The sequence below is a fragment of the Notolabrus celidotus genome, chromosome 11, assembly GCF_009762535.1.
Source record: "Notolabrus celidotus isolate fNotCel1 chromosome 11, fNotCel1.pri, whole genome shotgun sequence".
Taxonomy (NCBI): Eukaryota; Metazoa; Chordata; class Actinopteri; order Labriformes; family Labridae; genus Notolabrus; species Notolabrus celidotus.
In genome coordinates this window covers 26,359,910-26,380,756 of record NC_048282.1, presented here as the reverse complement: position 1 = coordinate 26,380,756, position 20,847 = coordinate 26,359,910, and the positions used below count along the sequence as shown (strand labels likewise).

At 41.8% G+C, this 20,847-nt stretch overlaps 1 protein-coding gene across 2 annotated transcripts in view; it reads right to left on the bottom strand.

Annotated features, from left to right (window-relative positions):
• The window catches only part of cacna2d3a (calcium channel, voltage-dependent, alpha 2/delta subunit 3a), a 142,696-nt gene that overhangs the window by 116,575 nt on the left and 5,274 nt on the right, over positions 1 to 20,847 (bottom strand). The window lies entirely within an intron of this gene.

Here is a 20,847-nt window from a genome sequence, read left to right as displayed (position 1 = left end):
ACTAAAGAACAGAGACCACCTGTTTTATGTAGAAAAGGATGAAAGAAAGGAGGAAAGACGGAAAGAAAGGATGAAAGAAAGAAAAGTAGATTGAAAGAAAGGATGAGAGAAAGAAAGAAAGTGAGAAAGAAAGAAGAAAGAAAGACAGAAAGAAAGAAAAAAGAAAGAAAGAAAGAAAGAAAGAAAGAAAGAAAGAAAGAAAGAAAGAAAGAAAGAAAGAAAGGAGAGTGATGGACAAAGGATGAAAGAAAGGGTGAAAGAAAGGGTGAAAGGAAAGAATAAAAAATAGGAAGGAAGGGAAGGAAGGAAGGAAATAGGGATTGACAAAGGAATGAAAGAAGGGAGGAAGAAAGGAAAGAGGGATTGACAAAGGAATGAAGGAAGGGAGGACGGAAGGGAGGAAAGAGGGATGGGCACTGCTCGTGATGATTTGAACCGCTCAGTTCGTAGCTCATGAACGGGAACGTCCTTGACTCTGGAGGCAGCAAGAGTTACCGAGGGTGAATTTGAAAAAGTTCATTTTTTTGTACCATGAACTTTGTTCCAAATTTAAAAATGAATAGAGGGATACATTAGCACCCATGGCATGGGTAGCTTACATATCTGGGGTAGGCACCACTGGTTCTGATTAATATATATGGAGGAAACATGAAGATAAGTATACTAAGTAGCTTTTTGTAACAGTGGTGCTGGTGTAATACATTGAGGTGAAACATAACAACATATAACAAGGCCCCATCGCAATGCTACAAGGTATTAAGAGTTCTTTATCGCAGGTTCAAACGTGGAAAGAGCTTAGAAGTTACTTCTTCAAAGTAATCTTATATAGACAAAACCGATCAGCTCAGCCAAGAGTATAATCAGCCACCTTTGAGTTTCACCAACCGCACATTATTCCATCGATGACACACAGCTGCCCTCAGTGTCTGCACAACACTAAATCACATTATTCTGTTTAAACCAATACCAGGCAGCTCAGCTTAACCAGCGCCTTAACCGGGGACAGTGACATTAAGTCTCGCTAATTCCACACCCATACATGCCACACACACACAAACACGCACTATCACACACACATTTATATATTTATATATATATATATATATATATATATATATATATATATATATATATATATATATGCAGAGCTGATCTTAGCAAGTGGGTATACTTGTAGAGAGAGAAATAAATAAAAAGAGGAAGAAAGAAAACCATTTTTGGAATCAGTGCAAAGCTGCAGGCGGCTGTGTTTCACTCTGGGGGGATTTAACAGAAGATTACCGCCATATCAAATAGCATGCCCTCTCTAATGTTATGCCAACCTGCTGAGACGCATGCTCTTAGCTGCTCCTGTACAGCAACACACGAGAGAGAAGGGGGAGAGAGATATAGAGAGATAGAAAGAGAGAGGTGTGGGGGGGACACTGTGGGAGGAGGAACAGGGACGGATTCAGACACTCAGGCAGCAGCTTTTGGATTTAGGCAATCATCTGAAGAACTGCAGGACATCGTCAAACAGGGAGGAACATTTTCCCTTGCTTAAAACTTTTGATAAGGGAGAATTCTTCAGTGGTAACCGAGTCACTTTATTGTAAGTCCACTGAAAAGGAATCATTCATAATAACGGGAAACAGGGAAACTGGACTTGATCCTTGATCGTAATCTTGTTACAATAAAAAAGGTTCATTGCTTTCTCCACCTGAGTGTGTAAGACAATACAGCCTTCTTGCATTCCTTTTATCTCAGAGGAAAGACAAAGCCGGACAGATAAGAAACGAAAGAGAGGAAAAAAGAGAAATAAAGGGAGACAGAGAGATAAGAGTGTAAGAGGCAGAGCAACACTGTGTGGGTGCAAAGGGATTTATGAGATGCAAAAACAGGTGGGAAGAAGAAGAAAAAGGGAGGGTGAGGGGATTATTTAAGGTGAAAAGTGAAGGTAGAAAGCGGAGGAATAGGATGATGGATGAATAGAAAGAGTATGCAAAGATGATACAGAAGTGGGAGGTCAGAGTAGGGCGTAAAATGCCGTCTGTGTTTGCAGAGCAGCAGGTAGGCAAAAACAGAGAGATGCAGGTTTAAATCGCTAACATTCAACTTGATATTTTGGGCCATAAATAAAAAGCATAAAGATTGTACAAGGCAGTATATTAACTTCAGATCTGTTGATTACTGCATGCATCATCGCAAGCAACCAATTATAAGGAGTTCAAGGGCCAGAGCCTTCAGGTACAAACCTCCTGTGAAGGCAGAATGAGTGTGTAAGAGCTCGGGAAAGAACTGAAATAAGAGCTGAGGTTAAAAGGATTTGCTATTTTTTTTATAGCAATCAAAGTGATTAGAGGAAAGAGGGACTGATTCATCAAGGTACTTTTTGAAGAGACGAGTGACCAAAATTGAGTGTGTTAATTTGCGGAAATGAAAAGTGGAAAAGTTCTTCAACTTCTCTCAGAAGCCAGGAGAGAGACTCAAAGTCAACAAGCAGGGAGAGAAACAGAAAAGAGCCACAGACAGGAAGAGGCCAGAGAATGTGGAATCAAAATAACCCTCCTATAGAAAAACACTTGCTGTGTCATTCTTTTCTCCATATCACAGCATCAGTGCTGCGTTCACAGACACAACACTGAGCTGTAAGTGTGTCTTTGAAATGATGCCGATGCGGTGCCTTCACTGCCAGGTTCATTTGCATGTCCCGGCGAAACAGTTTGGAGAATCAAAATTCTCCTAAAAACCTAAAGCAGCTGTCCAAAGAGAGCGTCTGTTTGGCAAACATTGAAAAAAAGATACGAGGATGGGAATACAGAAAAAAATAAACAACAAAAGAAAGAGAAAATGACAGACAAACAAACAAAAAGAAGAGAAGATGGAAACATAAAGGGGGAAGGAAAGAAAAAGGGGAAAACAAATTTAAGAAGGCAAACAAACATGTATGATGGAGGATAGGAAGACCCAGAAATCTGCAGGATGAGCAAAATAGGGAAAGAAAGAAGGAACGAAAGAAGGAAAGAAAGAAAGAAAGAAAGATGGAATGAAAGATAGTAAGGAAGGAAGGAAGGAAGGAAGGAAGGAAGGAAGGAAGGAAGGAAGAAAGAATGAAAATATGACAGAAGGGAAGGAAGGAAGGAAGGAAGGAAGGAAGGAAGGAAGGAAGGAAGGAAGGAAGGAAGGAAGGAAGGAAGGAAGGAAGGAAGGAAGGAAGGAAGGAAGGAAGGAAGGAAGGAAGGAAGGAAGGAAGGAAGGAAGGAAGGAAGGAAGGAAGGAAGGAAGGAAGGAAGGAAGGAAGGAAATAACAGATGAAAGGAAGGAATGCAGAAGACAAGAAAAAAAGGGATGGAAGAAGGCAGGAAGGAAGGAAGGAAGGAAGGTACGAAGGACGGAAGGAAATGTCAGGGGAATGTAAGGAAGTTCAAGAAAGATAGAAGAAAGAAAGAAAGAAAGAAAGAAAGAAAGAAAGAAAGAAAGAAAGAAAGAAAGAAAGAAAGAAAATGATGAAAATAAAGACAAAAGAGGAATGAACCAAGGAAGGAAAGAAGGAAGGAAGAAAAAGAGGGATGGAAGGATGAAAGAACAAACAATGTACTACAGAAGGAAGAAAAAAAGAAAGGAAAGAAAGAAAGAAAGAAAGAAAGAAAGAAAGAAAGAAAGAAAGAAAGAAAGAAAGAAAGAAAGAAAGAAAGAAAGAAAGAATTCCACTCAGAACTAACTGGTCTGAATACATGCACACTTTGCCTTGTACAGAATATCATTTATGTTGTTTTAATTACACATCTGGGTTGAATATTCATTTCTGATCGCAGCATTACTAAACAAAAGACATCCAGTACACCTGATATCAGCATTTTTACTGTAGGAAAAAAATAACTCTACATGAGCTACAGACGTGTTTAGAGGCTGATATATCTATATGTAATGTCAACAGGCTCTGACAGTGTCACAGCAGAAAACCTCAACCAGGTACTGTAGTGATTCTTTCATCCCTGTTCACGCCCTCACTTCATTAGAAATGGAAATGTTCATATTTATAACCATTATTCAAAAACGCTAGTGACCTCAGCCTGAGCCCGTTTCTGACGGACTGAGGTGGAAAACTGTCCTGGGGTCCAATTATTGAAAATGTGACTTTCCTTTTAGAAATCACGAACACTGAGTCGTCCACACTAAAGAACAGAGACCACCTGTTTTATGTAGAAAAGGATGAAAGAAAGGAGGAAAGAAAGGATGAGAGAAAGAAAGAAAGAAAGAAAGAAAGAAAGAAAGAAAGAAAGAAAGAAAGAAAGAAAGAAAGAAAGAAAGAAAACGATATTGTCAATATGTTGGAGCACCTGAGTGAACTTTGATTTCATTCTTAATAATAAATTCTTTCTTGGAACTTTTCAGAACAACTTCCTTCGAAACTTATACCTGTTATTTTTAAAAAACCTTCTTCTTCTCTTCTAATTAATTGCAGCCTCATATAGCCTTCTCTGTGGCAAATCAAAGTGACTGGCTGATGACTCAGAAGCCAAATCACAGCAACCGGAACCATACAAAAATCACAGCACTAATCCCACTGGCTGACTGACAACAGCAGTTCGTCAGAGGGACAGAAAACCCAGATCCAGGAGGCGTTTGGCTGTTAAGCGGACAGGTCAGTGGTGGCTCAAACCTGAACTGGATTGACTGGTTTCCTCATCAATTCTTTCTTTCTTTCTTTCTCCACTGCATTTGTCTCCCAATCTGCTTTCCTCGCTCCTCTGTCTTCTTTTCCCCTGCACCCACTTCTTTTCTAATTATAAAAATGAATGAGCTGACTTCATGGACACAGTCATAGCTAAGAATTATTCTCTCTAATGACAGTTCCTAAGTCTTTTCTACTGAATCCAGTATATTTTTGTCTACAGCTCCACTAAATCCTCGTCCATGAAACTGGCGCAGAACTGACAGCTAATTCAACATGGCAGAAGGAAAGCAGTTTGTGCCCACGGCCTGAATCGAAGTGTTTATGTGTTTGCGATCACGTCTGTGTGGTCGGTGAAAGGCTAGGAGCGTCCAGCTGACCACAGGCTGTCCGCAGCGCTTTGTTCAGTCAGGCTGACCACGGCAGAGCAAGCCTAATTAGCCCAAAGCTATCCTCCCTCACATCACATCATCTTCACAGGGAGGCCAACTGACATACATCCAGAACCTACATTTCCCAGGAGAAGTCAGCTTCTACAACTCGAACAGGAGGATGGATGACGAAGACAAGCAGAGGATTCCTGCTTTTATATGTTCCTGTTGGAGTGTCCTTGCAACTCAACGACTCCAAATCAGAAATCATACAGTTCAACTGTCCACACTCTCACACTGCTCAGACTGAAAGCGCCCTTGGCCCACTGTCATCAAACATCACACCAACTGCCAGAAACCTAGGAGTTATTTTCCACTCAGAATTAACTTTCAATCACCACATCAAGGAAACTGTCCAGTCCCGTTTCCTTCATTTAAGATCCATCTCCAAAATGAAATCAATTCTGTCACAAGCCAACCTGGAAAAAGTCATTCACCTACTCATCCCTCCTCCCCGGTATTACCAATAAATCACTCTCTCGCCTCCAACTGGTCCAGAACGCAGCAGCTCGGCTTCTAACTGGTTTTAACCAAGTGTGCCAGACACGGCCCTGGTGGTGAGGCTTTCAGCAGTGTGACTGCCCCCTGGTGGCTGGCTGCAGTATAGGTCAAAGAATCCGTCTCCCCCATTAATTTGAATGGGGGAGCAGTCAAACTTATAAATAAATACACGTTGTACGAATGTTTCTCACATCCGTATGCTGTGGTGATATGTAGTTAGTATTTGACTGTTTTGTGTTCAAGTCCTCTTTTTTCTGAAAAGTTTATTTTTTGTTAGTTATTAGAGTTTGAAAAACGGGGTTTTACTTCCGGGTTTCCTTTGATTCACAGCTGCCGTAGAATGAAACTTCAAAGGACACAGCAAGCGGCAAACTCTGGTCTCAAACGATGAAGCCCATGCGGAAGTGCTATAAACTGCAATACATCGAAATTCCGCTTGAGGCTGGCTGCAGAAACATCAGAAACCACATAGATATGAATGGGAAAAAGACGATCTTTGCAGCATTAATAAACATGTTTACAGCCTGGTTCAAAAAACGGCTTGGCCCTACAAAGCTAATCTCTCTATCGGCACACACTGTACGGGGGGGTGAATTTTTTTCTAACATGACGGTTAAGAAGATATTAAGATTACGAGTTTTGCCCAAATAAGGACATGACTGACGTGACTCCCGGTCGAGAACACACAGCCATTGGCTAAGAGGCTCACACTACGTCACACTCTGCCTAGTTGAGTTCCGCATTACCAATATGGCTGCTGCCGTCGATTTGCTTCCAAACAGCTTTCAGGAACAGATGGGTGACGTCACGGATACTACGTCCATAATTTATACAGTCTATGGGACACACACACTCTTATGACGCTACGCTGTAGGGCGGAGCTTATTAAAGTGGCTTCACAGGCTCTGGCTGCACAATGGCGGCGCCCAGGAGAGGGATTTTTTGGCTTCAGGACAACAGGAAGAGGCGGAGCAACGCTGTCCATTTTTATTTACAGTCTATGGTTTTAACAGACGACATCACATCACTCCTGTCCTCGCTTCTCTCCACTGGCTTCCTGTGTGTTTAAGATTTTAAGATTTTACTGACCACTTTTAAAGCTCGCCTGTGTCTTGCCCCGGGCTACAATGCAGAAATGCTAATAAATTATGAGCCATCTCGCGGCCTTACATCATCAGGTGTGGCATTTTTGGTCAATCCAAAGTCGAGGCTCAAATCCAAAGGGGATCGTGCTTTCTCCGTCAGAGCCCCTAGACTTTGGAACCACCTCCCTGCGGAGATAAGGCGTATCAGGGACATCTTTTAAATCTCTTCTTAAAACCCATTTTTACAAACTTGCTTTTACGTGACTTCATCTTTCTAACCGCTTTTACTTCTATTTTATTATTAATTTTAGTTTTTATCAAACTAATTAATTGTCTTACATTAGTTATTTTATTATTTATTGTTTCAATTTATTATTATTGTTATATTTCTCATTTATTATTTTAATGTTCCTAATTTATCATTTTCACTTTTACTAATTTTCTGGATGTGATGTCGTCCTCTTACTCTGAAAACCTCTTTTACTGATCCATATATTTATTTTATCTATTTACACCAAGCGGCAACCTCTGGTCTAAAAATATGAGTCCAATCCAGAAGTGCTAAAAACTGCAGTTCATCGAGGATCCGCTTGAGGCTGGCTCCGGAAGTACCAGAAACCACATACACACCAATTCAAAAAAGCCTATACTTACAGCAGAAATAAACATGTTCACAGCCTGGTACAAAAAATGAGTGTAGTCTGGACAGCTCATTTCTCGATCAGCACACACTGTAGGGGGCCCATGGGTATTACAAACACAAATTGTGACTATGGACTGTATAAAAACATGGAGGAACATTAGCTATTCAAAGTGAAGCCAAAACTTTTGAGCTTCCCCTGGTGACTGGCTGCTGTAAAGGTCTTAAAGTCAGCCTACTATAACATGAAACATGGGTCAAACTTGAAAATTAAAATACATGTGAACGTATTTTTCCTCAGTTAGCTCTGTGCAAAAAACAAAAGGCTGACTTCAGTGCAGTATATCAGCGCCCATTGAAGCAATATTTTGGCTTCACTTGTCACAATGGGAAGATTGAAGCACACCCTCCATTTAATATACAGCCAATGCTTGTGATTTATTACTTCACTTTTTTATAACAGCTTGCTGACCATTGGTAGATGGTTTATTTTATATTATTTTATCACAGTAGGTGATTGACAACAGATTAAGAGGGAAGTACTCAAATGTTAGTAATACATTTCTCCCTTTGCACATAAATAATGGGCTACTAAAGCTAACAAGTGTAGTCTCAGCTATGGTGGAGACAGAGACCAGTGCTGGTGACACATATTCTACGGTCTGTGGTAGCTCAATCCCTCTCTTTCTCTCCTCCCTCACCCCTCTGCTGTGCTGCATCACATGAATGAGTCGATGCAGCTAATCTCTCTCCTACACAGAGCACTCTGGCTGTGGGATGACAACCAGAGGCCACAGGCTGCATGTCCAGACTGCACTTCAGCAAACAAACAAAAAACACATGCAAGCTTACAGGTTTCACTCACAATCCCAATTAATAAGGAAATTAAAAGCTTAATAAAGAGGAAGAAAGTTCTTGCATTTTCCATAGACAACATTACAGGTGTCTGGGCACTGTTTGTTTTTGTTGGTTGTTCTTTATCCGGGTGTATTTGAGTGTAGTTTGGATGACATATTTCTGTATTTGTAAGTATCTATGTATTATTATTTCCTTTGGGTTTGACAATAAAGTGATTAATGAAGAGGAGAAACTTCATTTCACACCAAGACCGAACCCCAATCCCCCAAATCCCAGCTCATTTTACGCACCAGCAGAGCCCACTTTTGCCTTGGCCCACTCTCACACAATCTCACAGCTGTTTGAATCCCTCCTCTCTCTCGTTCCTATTTCTCTCCCTCACACACACACACACACACACACACACACACACAGACACACATACACACACACACACACACACACACACACACACACACACACACACACACACACACCATCGGGTTGTTCAAACACAAACCAAAAAGTATTGATTTCTTTTTTTTTCTCTTCTAAAAAATGTGTGAAAGACTGTAAAATTGCAAAGCAACAAATTTTGATTCATACCTTCCTTCATGAAATCACGAAACAAGCAATCAGAAAGTTAATGACTGGAAGACAAAAATAAATGGTGCCATTGATTTAGTTAGCTTGTTCTCAGGCATACTTGATGAAACTAAAAAGTCACAGGAGACAGCGGAGTCAAACGCAAAGCATACTACTCTCAGACATTAAAAGTCTCTGTGTTATGATATCCTGTCTCATTTTAAGTGTGGGTTGGGACACTGGTGGCCTAGCAGTCTAAGCGCCCCACATACAGAGGCTATAGTCCTTGTCGCAGAGGTTGCCGGTTCAACTCCCGACCGCCACCATGTACTGCATGTCTTCCCCCTCTCTCCCCACGTCTCTCTTCAGCTGTCCCATCATAAAGGCAAATCACCCAAAAATATAACTTTAAAGTGTGGGTTGTTTGGTTTTCTTTCACAACAAGCTGCCTTGTTTGTTGTGTCTTCCGCTGCCAGACACAGCACAGAAGTTTGAGCGACTTTACGGGTGTTTGTGATTGAGAGAGAGACATCACAGGGAGAAATAAGTAAGCCAAAAAGAAGTCTCTCTTGCGTGCTGAGACCCTGAAATGAGCATGAGGCACACACAGGAATGTTCCTGGAATGCATGAAAAGCTTTTATATTAGAACTTGAAAAAACAATTTGCATTTGAAGTAGATGACAACCTCGAACAACAGAGAGCGGGAGAATGAAACATGATGCTCAATTCAGTACCCACTATTGGCGATCAATATCAAGGGTAAGCATCTGATATTTTTATGATACTGAATAAAACGTGGTAAACAAGGTCAAGCAAAAAATACATGTTAACCACTAAAAGCATGATGAGGATTCTGTAATTATTCTGTAGAAAAGTGTATTTTCAAAACCACAATTAAGCAGTTGTTTACAACAGTATTTATAGAAAGAAAACAAGTGTGGTCAGGAATTAAAGTTAGCCAAACCAGAAAGAACATAATACTTCAAACACATGTATTCCATAGAAGTAACAATCCAATAATACAGTTTTGTTAAGGGACAATGTATAGTGAGCGGGTTGTTATAGTGAATTGGAAGGTGAGCAGGACCTCGACATGTAAAAGAGGGGTCTAATTTGACCCTAAAGTGGTTCTAGTTTGCATAACCCCAAGCTCACTATACACTATCCCACTCATTACCCAGCAACCAATTCAATCAAAGTAGCTCCTCCCACATCTGCACCCAGCTACTGTCATTAATTTCCGACTGTCAAGACCGACCTGAGACGAAAACTGTCATTTTTGCCACAGTGTTAACAGGCAAAACAGGCTATCTGCGGATTGATTCGATATGTTCCTAGCATTACTTTTGCTGATGAGAATGAATGATTATTGTTATGGAGTTCTGACCAATCAGAATCAAGTATTTTACACGGCATGATTATTAACCGCATTAAAATCCTGACAGGGTGAGCAACACTTTAACACAAAGCTGAAGGGTTTTCATAATTTCTGTTGCCATGGTGTACTATTGAGAAATAACCAAGCAGCCACCTCCGGTCTCAAAATATGAAGCCCATGCGGAAGTGTTATAAACTGCAATTCATTGAGGATCAGCTTGAGGCTGGCTGCAGAAACATCAGAAACCACATACACACCAATTCAAAAGAGACGATCTTTGCAGCATTAATAAACATGTTTACAGCCTGGTTCAAAAAATGGCTTGGGTCTACGTAGCTAATTTATCTATCAGCACACACTGTAGGGGGGGTGGAATTATTGTCTAACGCGACGGTTCAGAAGATATTAAGATTACATGTTTTTGCCCAAATAAGGACATGACTGACTTGACTCCCGGGCGGGAACACATAGCTGTTGGCTAGGAGGCTCAAACTCCGCCTCTTTACATCACACTCTGCCTGATTGAGTTCCGCATTTCCAATATGGCTGCGCTCAGGAACAGATGAGCGACGTCACGGATACTACATCCATTATTTATACAGTCTATGGAAATAACAGACTGTTGCTATGGAGTATTGACCAATCAGAGTCAAGTAGTTAACATAACACTTGAATGATGGACAACAACACTGTTTTATGCCTCATTCGGTAATAAAAACTTAATTATTTTACAGTACAATGTACAGTATGTTTACTCAAGCATGATTTTTTTTTTAGATAGATTTTTAGCTCTGAGTATTTTTGGAGTGCTGAGGATGTCATGACAAGGATTGAGAATATTTCCACCCTTTCTGACAAGACCATGATATAAAAAATCATTAAACATCTCGGTGATAGACCCTGAATAATTTCTTAACCTAATCCAGAGTCTTTTCCTTCTGTGCTCTGTGTATGTGTGTACTTGCTTTGGAAGTGTTCTATAATGCAAGCCACATCATTGAGTCTGCAGAGTGAAGGCTCATATTCTCTTAAAACGTGTAGGTGAATAAATGTCTTGCAGTGTCATCATTTCACAAAAAAGGGCCTTAGATTCCCCAAAGCCATGTTTGTAATTACAGACAACCAGGCTGATGGAGGACAAGAGGAGCAGAGGTGTAGAGATGAGAGACCAGAGAGGTGGTGAGGAAGGAGAAAGAGAAGAGGGAGCACCCAGGGGCATCACGTGGATGAAGTTAATTCTGCTTCCTGCCATAATGTCACTGGGCCAATACTGCATATACGTGTAATGAAGGAAAGGAACAGAGAATGAGGGTGAGGTACTGCCTGGAAAAAACTGCCCTCTGACTGATCTTGCGTTCTACTGACTGTGAAACACTCAGAGTGAGATCCTTGGGTAAGGGGACAGCAGCATCAGCCCAAATCGGCAACAGGAAATCACAGCTGGATTACACAATCTCCTAGAAATGCAAAAATCACGCCATGCCCTCCACTTTTCATACCCTCCTGTTGTATGCCAGCCGACAAATTGTTCCCTCAAAAGAGCAGCGCTGGCCGGAGATGAAGTGGAACAATTAATTTCACGCTTGTCCTCCCTTCCTCAAAAGCATGTTGGTCTGAGTCCAGTATCTGGTGGCATAGAGACACTCCTTGCCGATTGTACACGCACACACACACCAAACACACACACAAACACACACACGCTCACAAACACACACACACACACTCTGACAAAATGTAAATCAAACACTTTGGTAAATGCTAATCACACTGCTGTAAAAACAAGACATCTTCAACCTCAAGGATCATAAACTCTCCCAGCCTGACCAGCCACACCTTCATCACCGCTCCATTCACCACAATGTAATCTATCAGTTGGGCGTAGTATTGATCATAACACAGGGCATCTCATGGACAGATCAATGCTCGCTGAATGGATGGGGAGGACCGTGAGAACACATGCGCGCACACAAAGCTTTGACAGACCACTCAATCATACCATTTGAAGAGGGCAGCTCCAGGAAATAGACTGTGTCGTAAAAAGTGAGTCAGTGTCTGAGGGTGAGGAAAGTGCAACAATCAAGAATGCAGATTCTTCCTCAGTTTAATGCTTATAAAATACCTCATTTTTTTCTTCTCACATCTGAAGGCGTCATAAAACACCTGTTGAATGCACAGTATTGTATTTTTATGAATACTCATTACCAAAGGAAGATAGATTTCAATGAATGATAAGTTAATTCTGCCTTGTGTCAAGCATAATAACTATCTTTTAGGATCTGTTATGTCTTGGCTCTTGATTGATTAGCACTCCACAAAGCACAGACAGATAACAACAGCTAAGTAATGACCCTCCCAGTCTTTCTTTATCATCACTGTTACATGCTGCTTTCCCCATTCTTTACTGTGTTGACAGCAGTGACAGCAGCTGTAAATCTGTTATCATCAGATAAGCTCAAATCAAAAGTGACTGTTGAAAAGAGTAAATAGTTTCATTTGCAAGTAAATGTGGGACTTAGCAGGGAGTCTGGGAGAGAATGAAAAAAACACATTCATAATCTTTGGGAGGGAAGCTTTTCAATAACACAACTACTCCCCTGTATACACAGAACTCAATCAGACACTGATTGTTCAATTGCAATGAGAAGATTTTGAAACTGACTTCAATCCCACATCCACTTCTCAACTTTTGAGCCTTGAAAGGGTTGCTCTGATTTTTTGAAGAGGGGTTGTTTGAGGTACTTACTGAGTCTAATGGCCCTTTTCCACTACACAGCTCCAGCTCTACTTGACTGGACTCTAATCGGTTTGGTTACCTTTTCCACCGGCCCGAGTACCAGCTCATGGTGGGTCATCATAACACAGCTGCGCGAAACTGCTGCGCGAAACTGCGTTCAAGTCATTTTGAACGCGACACAAACACAACAATCACAAACAATGGAGGACATGGAGGCAATGGTGTACTTGCTAACCCTAACCTCGTCAACGGGCCACGGAGAAACTTTGCGTGCAGACATTATACAGTGCCGATGTTGTTGTTTTTTAAATGGCGGGTTTGATTCATGTGTTTGGCGTCATGCTCATGACTCTTCGGTGACGACATTCTCTGACCAATCAGTGGCTGGTAGTCTGTCGATGTCGCCTTTTAGTATCGGCTCAGCTCACTTGGAAGCAGAGCAGAGCAGGTATGAAAAACTGGTATCTGACACGAGATACCGCGCCCGTGGAAACGCAACACAAACTGAGTAGAGTCGAGTCAAGTCGAGTAGAGTAGGGCTAAGACGGGCCGGTAGAAAAGGGCCATAAGTGTACTGTAGATATGATCAGCATGGCACCTGTTAGGAGAAGCTGGCCACAGTTCTTACAGAGAAGCTAAGCTATGTACATCTGCAGACAGGGCAATGAGTACCACATCATTTTGGCCACTTTAAAAAGTTATGTAAACCACATTAGTGGTCCACAACATGCAGTTACAGTGCAGATGTGGAGCTGTTTTTTAGTACCATCTGTTTTCACCATGCAGAGTTTGCAATGCTGCTGGCTTCCAGTGCAGTAGCTGATCTCAGCCAATGGCAGCTTTGAATGTTGGGAAGTATGGACACACCACTTGCAACTAAATAGATTATATATGCACCACGTATCTCCACTGGTTGCTTTTTGTCTTAACTTGACGGGTCTTTTCAGTTTATGTACGTACATCATAGTATTACACCATTTTCTTTAAATGCATAATTTAATATACCACGGAGGAAAAGCTGTGTTGCCAGCCTGATCCATGTTGCTACGTCTCCCAGCATGCTTTACACAGCGAAGCAGCTTGCAGTACATAATGAGTGGGGGGTGAAACTTCATATGTGTTTGAGGTCCTATGCTATGGGTGGTGGCAGCACTTAGAGTCACATGTCTGTGACGAAGCTTTAGCTAGTATAGCGCCATCTGTGTAAAATAGCACAGAACAAAAAGATACCCCTCTCTGCATATTGAACAGGCATATTGGTCTCATTGGTATGGAGGCAACCTACTCTTTAGATTGAAAAATAGTGTCAAAATTGCATCTTTCCACTGAATTTTACGGTCATTTCTTCTGTCAGTGTTCGTCACTTAATGAAACATTACTGCCGACAACCATTTAACCCCTTACAAGCCGTGCTGCACAGAAGTATGCAAATCACTTTCACACCTCAATCATTTCGCTCCTCAACTCTACTCATCCACCCACAGCTCATAACTGTGTGAGAGCGTGTGCATGTGTCTGTGAGTGTGTGTGTGAGTGTGTGAGTGTGTGAGTGTGTGAAAGTGCTTCTGCAGTGATCGAGTGTTTAAAGGCTGCCTGAGGGCTATTGAGAGGAACAGTGAAATAACAGCTGTACACACACACATACACACACACATACACACACACACATACACACGCACACACACACATAGAGGGCCCTTATGGCATAGCTGGTGGCCACACTCAGGAGTTTGTCCCAGGGTGCACTGCGTCTGTTGGGTATGCACCATTGCCCCTCAGAGTGGGTGCCAAATCCCTGCTCTGTCTAATGACCGCCATCTTTCAATGTCCTCGCATGCCTCGCCATCATGTTGTGCCCCCCACCTACACATACACACACACACAAACACAAACTTTTAAAGGGATGAGGCTGACATCATGTAAGCCAGCATGAGAAGCAATCCACACTAAAAGCAGACTTTCCCTTTCAAAAGTTAAGAAGCTGGAACATGAAGTAGCCTCCCTCCACTTTTTCATTCGTACAGCTATAATTCACTTTTAAAAACATAATGGCACCAAGAGCAGGTCTAATCTGTTGACACGGAACTGATTAATAGTCCACACTCTATCTGTAGTTGCCTGCATTCAGTTGGTTTTAGCAGAGTTGTGGGAAACATTTTTCATGCTTAGCAGCACGCACAATGCAGCCCCGCTGCTTCCCCATTCCCCGCCATACATTCTCACAGTCTCAAATTGATTCTAGCAGCAGCCAGTGTGAAAGTAGAAGGAGAGAGCAAAACATTGTGGTGGCTGCAGTATAAAGCTAAAATTCATCCTTTGCAAGCGGAGATTTATTAGGGGAAGTTGCACTTTTGGGGGGGATGCAATTTCATTTAAGTTTGCTTTGAAAACTCAACAAAAGAGATGGAGAGCACTTTTGAGATCTGCAAAACATTCATCAGAAGACTTTGTGAAGTTGAGCTAAACTTATGAATGCAAGAAACAAGTCCAGATAATGGCATTCAAGTAAACTCAAAATAAAGCTTAGTATACTCAACTTAGGATAAACAGCGTCTGTAAGTTTCACAGTGGGGTCGGTTTGGCTTAATGGTAAAATTGCACCTTATGTAAAGAGCGGCTGTCGTCTCCACTCCTAATTTGGTCCTTTGCACACTGTTTCACACTCTATCCACAGCCCATAGTGAGGTTTGGAAATATCTTGATCTAAAAACTGGAGATAAATTTGTAGGAAAACTGTGTCTGGTTAAACTGGCGTATGATGGGGCGCTGGTTGGCCAAGCAGTTTAACCACATGTCTCATGTACAGAGGGTATGGTCCTCGACGCTAGCTTGACTCCCGACCCTGGTCGTTTGCTGCATGTCCTCTCCCACTCTCTACTCCCCACATTTCCTGTCTCTCTCTAAAAATATTATTTTTACTGCCCTATACCTACTTACTTTACTTCCTGTTTTGGTAACAAATGTCTTCTTGTTTTGAAAGTATGTAAGAGCTACTTCTGCATGATTGCAAAGATATGGGCGAAAACCAAAACATCCTCAGGATGGACAGACCTCTGCTTCATGTCGGGGTCATGTTTCCCTCTTTGGGATTCTATTTCCCATAAACACCCTCTCACTGAAAATGATCCTTTAGATAAAGGTATTAGCTCTGTCTGTTACCTCTCCCTGACTCCCTCTTTGTTACCTACCCAGGAATTGATAGAAGAAGGACTGTCAACTAGTGACAAAGCTTATAGTTAGGGCCGGGTCAGGTTTAGACTTATGCTGCTATAGGCTTAGACTGCCGGGGGAACAGGCACACTGGTATCATGTCTTTCCCTCTCTCCTCTCTGTCTGCCTGTCGCTTACTTTGAGTCTTCTTGTCCCATTAAAGTTACGAACCATAGATCTTTAGAGTCCCTGAGCTCCCTTGTCCCGTAGGTTCCTCTAGATTGCTGCAGTTGATAGCCAGATTCAAGCGACTACAACTTCATCTCCCTCTATCCCTCTTTCCAACCCCAACTAGGTCTCAGCAGATGTGTGTCTAACATGAGTCTGGTCCTGCTGGAGGTTTGTGCCTGTTAAAGGAAGTCTGTCTTGCCACTGTAACTTGCTAAATGATGCAAAGTGCTCTGCTCATGGTGGATTAAGATGAGATCAGACTGAGTCCTGTCTGTAGGATGGGACTGGATCTTATCCTGTCTTGATGTAGGGTCTTTGTTAATAATAGAACATAGAAGATAGTTGTGACCTGCTCCATTTGTGAAGCGTCTTGAGAAAACATTTTATGCGATTTGGCGCTATATAAGTAAAGATTGATTAATTGACTCATCTCACTGATATGAACCATCCCATCCTATATGTGTTACCTTCACACCTCTTGCTTTTTACATGAGTCCAACTGTCAAGGCTTACAACTGCTTCAAATGAAAAAATTTGATCTGGAATAACTCAAATCTTCTCCACACACTCATACAACGTAGATGGATACCAGTAATGATTTTTTAAAGGGGATTGACTGATCAACCTACAACACCATGTTGTGACCATTATATAGGTCATAGACATCCCGGCCCCCATACTTTAACATAACGTAACATAAAATTGACAATGATCATTCTGAAGTTGGAAGCTAGGCTACATGGGTACAATAAATGTCAACCTGTTCTGTGTCGACTTGATGCAGAGCTCCCACTTTGCACACAGTATCTGTCTTTGTAACTGCACATCCTGACAACACCATGTAATCGATACAGCTTAGCATTGATCCATACTGATCCTCGGTGTCTAAGTAATCATCTGTCACTTACTCAGTGCTCAGGATTACCACAGTGTCATCTGCACATTAGCCAACAAATGTTGTACACAGCACTTAAAGGAGATTTGTTTTTTAAGTATCTGAAATAAATCAACACTGATAGATTGTGATAATGTGCTGTAGTGTGTGTTTAGTGAGAATGAACCCCTTCACATTGTCTTGGGAAGTGTGTGTGTGTGTGTGTGTGTGTGTGTGTGTGTGTGTGTGTGTGTGTGTGTGTGTGTGTGTGTGTGTGTGTGTGTGTGTGTGTGTGTGTGTGTGTGTGATGGCAAGTGCAGGTGAAGGTCGTCAAGGGGAGGGGTCACTGCTGTCCCTCTCAGCTGGATTTTGGCAGCACTCTCTCAGTCTGTGTGAAGAGTTGTGCAAATGAGGCGCAGTGCAGGACTCCATAAAGTCAGCCAAACCGTGCGCGTGTGTGAGTGTGCGTGTGTGTGTGTGCGTGTGTGTGTGTGTGTGTGTGTGTGTGTGTGTGTGTGTGTGTGTGTGTGTGTGTGTGTGTGTGTGTGTGTGAAAGTTGGCAGAGTTGATGCAGAGGCAGACGGGGTGACTTGGGACAAGTATTGAGGGCGTCCAAGAGTGCAGGGAGTGCACAACTTCGTGCGAGAACACTTTTTTTTTTTTTTGAAGGTTTAGGCACCAACACTGGGCATGTCCCAGGATCCCCTCCCATGTATTCTTCAGTGCCCTAGCTGCATCCTATCCATTATTTAAGCCGAGGGAAGGAAGGGGAGGAGGAGAAACTTAGAGAGAAGATGTAAGAGGGAAGGGGGGAAGGAGAGAAACATAATTTGGGTGAGGCACACAGTGCCAAAACACCTGGATGAAACAATTGACAGAGGGAAGAGTGAATAAGGGAAAAGGAAGAAAGTGAAAACTAAAGAAAAATTAATTTAATTTTGGAGCGTGAAGAGGTTCAGGTCATATTTTCAGGTATGTGATTGATGGATTGGCTGTAAGGGTTCTGGTCACCTGTCTTCTAGTCAGTGTTTTGCTCTATGTCAGCCATCTTTACCTACAGCACACACAGTCTGGACCCAGACAAGCTGCAGGATGATTGATGTGGACATCATCAAGTCACAGACAGTCCTTCACACAATACCGCACACGTTAATGTGCTTAATAGCACTAGACCCGCCCCTTTTGCGAGTTGCCGAATGTTTACTCTCTGCATGCAGTCGAGTCTGGAGCACATCGGGCGAACAATCTGTCATAATTACAGGAATCTGTAAGAGTGTGTCTGTGTGTGTGTCGGTGTGTGTGTGTTAATGCTCAAATGCGTGTCTATTAATGTCCGATGCAGCTTCAGTAAGGTGCTCTTTATCTGCAGGCCAACAGAGGCAGAGTCAGACCTGAGCAGCCGATGACAGATGACAGTGGATATTTTTCTTCAGTGTTCACATTTATCATCCAAACAGCACAAAGCAGACGGTGTTACACACACTTTTCTGTGTGCGCATGTCTGCTGGAAGTTTAGAAACAGCAAAGAAAAATGTACTTCCTTATAAGCATGAATTAGCTACTAAATCGAACGTTTTTCTGGCTGGAAATTGGACTTACAGGGGATGAATCAAAGAGGTGAGCCGCACTACAAATCATCAAAAGACACTTGATTTTCTAAGCCCACAAACACAGCGTCAGCAGTTGTGCTCTTTAAGAATTTAAGTTCTTTAATCCGGTAGCAAAGGGTCCGCGCTCCTTGCTCCTGAGCCCTTCGCAGCAAAGGCGGGGTGTTTGATTCACAGTGGCTTTTCTCATGCTTTTTTTCACCAACAAAGCACTAATTGCAGTATGAGTGAGTGGCTGTGTTGGCTAAAGCTGGCCTGCGAGAACATTAAAGGAGAGCAGTACAGGCTGCAAACTCCCGCTTGCAAAAGCTGTAATTAACTCTGTGACACTACATCCCTCCTGTATTTTCCTCTCTTTCCCTGTCTCTTGCAAACACACACTTCTCTCTCTCTCTTCCATGTGTAGCACAGGAATTAAATTCAGCACAATGAGAACAAGAGAGGGGCGGGAACAGGAAGTAGGAGAAGAGATGGGAGGGTGAAGGGGAGGTTAGGAGGAAGAGGGACAGTCGTCAGTACACACCCCTCCACACCCCTCACCACCACCACCCCACCTCATCGTCAGCCGTGCTGAACCGAACCTGACAGCTATTCAATTTTCCCAAAGCTAAATCTAATCTGCAGCAGTCTCCCCCGCACTGACACACTGTTACACTGGAACGCCTCAACCATCACACACCCCTGGCAGCAGATTGGCACCATAACACATACTTTCCCCCTGCACTTCCTCATATATACACACTCAAGACACACACACACATATACACACAGAGAACCAAATATACACAAATGTGATTCATGGGGCAAGAAAGGCAAATAGAGGGCGACACGGGAATAGGTAAAACTACTTTCAGATGAGTTTAAAAAAAATGAATTTTAAATTTTAAAATGACGGGGAAAAAACTGAATTTGTTTAAATTATTTTGGTCAAAGGCTTCATTGATACTAAAGCTCTTATATATATACCATGTTTTTCTTCCACCAGGCTGTAACACAGAAACTGTCTCAGGAAGTTAGAAACACTGAGATCAACAAAATTCTCTTTGGACCCAAAATAGTCACCAGAGCTGTCCTAGTGCTAAAATCAATATTTGTTGAGCAATATTAAATTGTTTGTCGATTTTTTTTTACATCCCTATAAAAAGTTACATTATTATCCCAGACACTACTAAGTACCTGTTTGTGTAGGTGGATGTTTTTAGTTTTTTTCGTGATACATTTTTTATTATAATTTTGTACAACAGAGACATCCAAAAAACCAAAGCAAAGTTTACACAAACAACAAAAAGAAGAGTACAGGAGAGAGGGATCATGTCCATTGTCGATGTCCGATGGAGGATAAGGAAGCAAAGACCAAAAGAAACAGGCAAACAGGAAATATATTTTCTCTCTGTGGGACCGCCATAGCAGTGTAGGTGGATGTTTTATATTTGTTCTGAAAATGGAAATCTACTTTTAAAGCTCCTGTGAGCAACTTGTGTTTGTGTTGATTTGGACGCCCCCTTGTGGACAAAGGGGGTACCTCTTTTGTCCTTGCTGCTTTCGTCCTGTATTCCACGAAATAGTGTTTTTGAATGAAAAATCTTACTTTGCTTTATTTTAAAACTTAAATATATCACTAATTTGAAGTATCTGCCATACAAAATGTGAAAGGCTGTTTTGGTTGTGTGCAGTTTATCAATATCGACCAACACCGACCCCTGCTAGCAGCTTAAGACGTTACAATTAACAACAGGTGTGCTGCAATGGTCAGTTGTTATGCTGATGATCTGTGTTGCTCATGTCGGTCATGAAGAGGCATCTATTTCAATTTCAGTCAGTTCTTCAACTGGATACAAATCCCTGACAGGAGCTTTAAGTTGGTAAAAAACAATGTGAACACATAAGATGAGGCTAACTTGATCAAAAGATTGTCTTAACACATTTTTTAGGGTCCTCTGTGTTAGAAATAACTCACTTACATTCATTTATTTTCGACGAGTATGAACATGTAACATTTCCAAATCAAAAAAAGAAATGTTAAATCAAATTAACATTTAAAGTGCTGTTTAATTAGTGTCCTCTGTGGATAAAAACTCATACCGCAGTTCTAAACACATAGCATGACTCATTCTTCAACTGTTGTCATCCAAATATGTA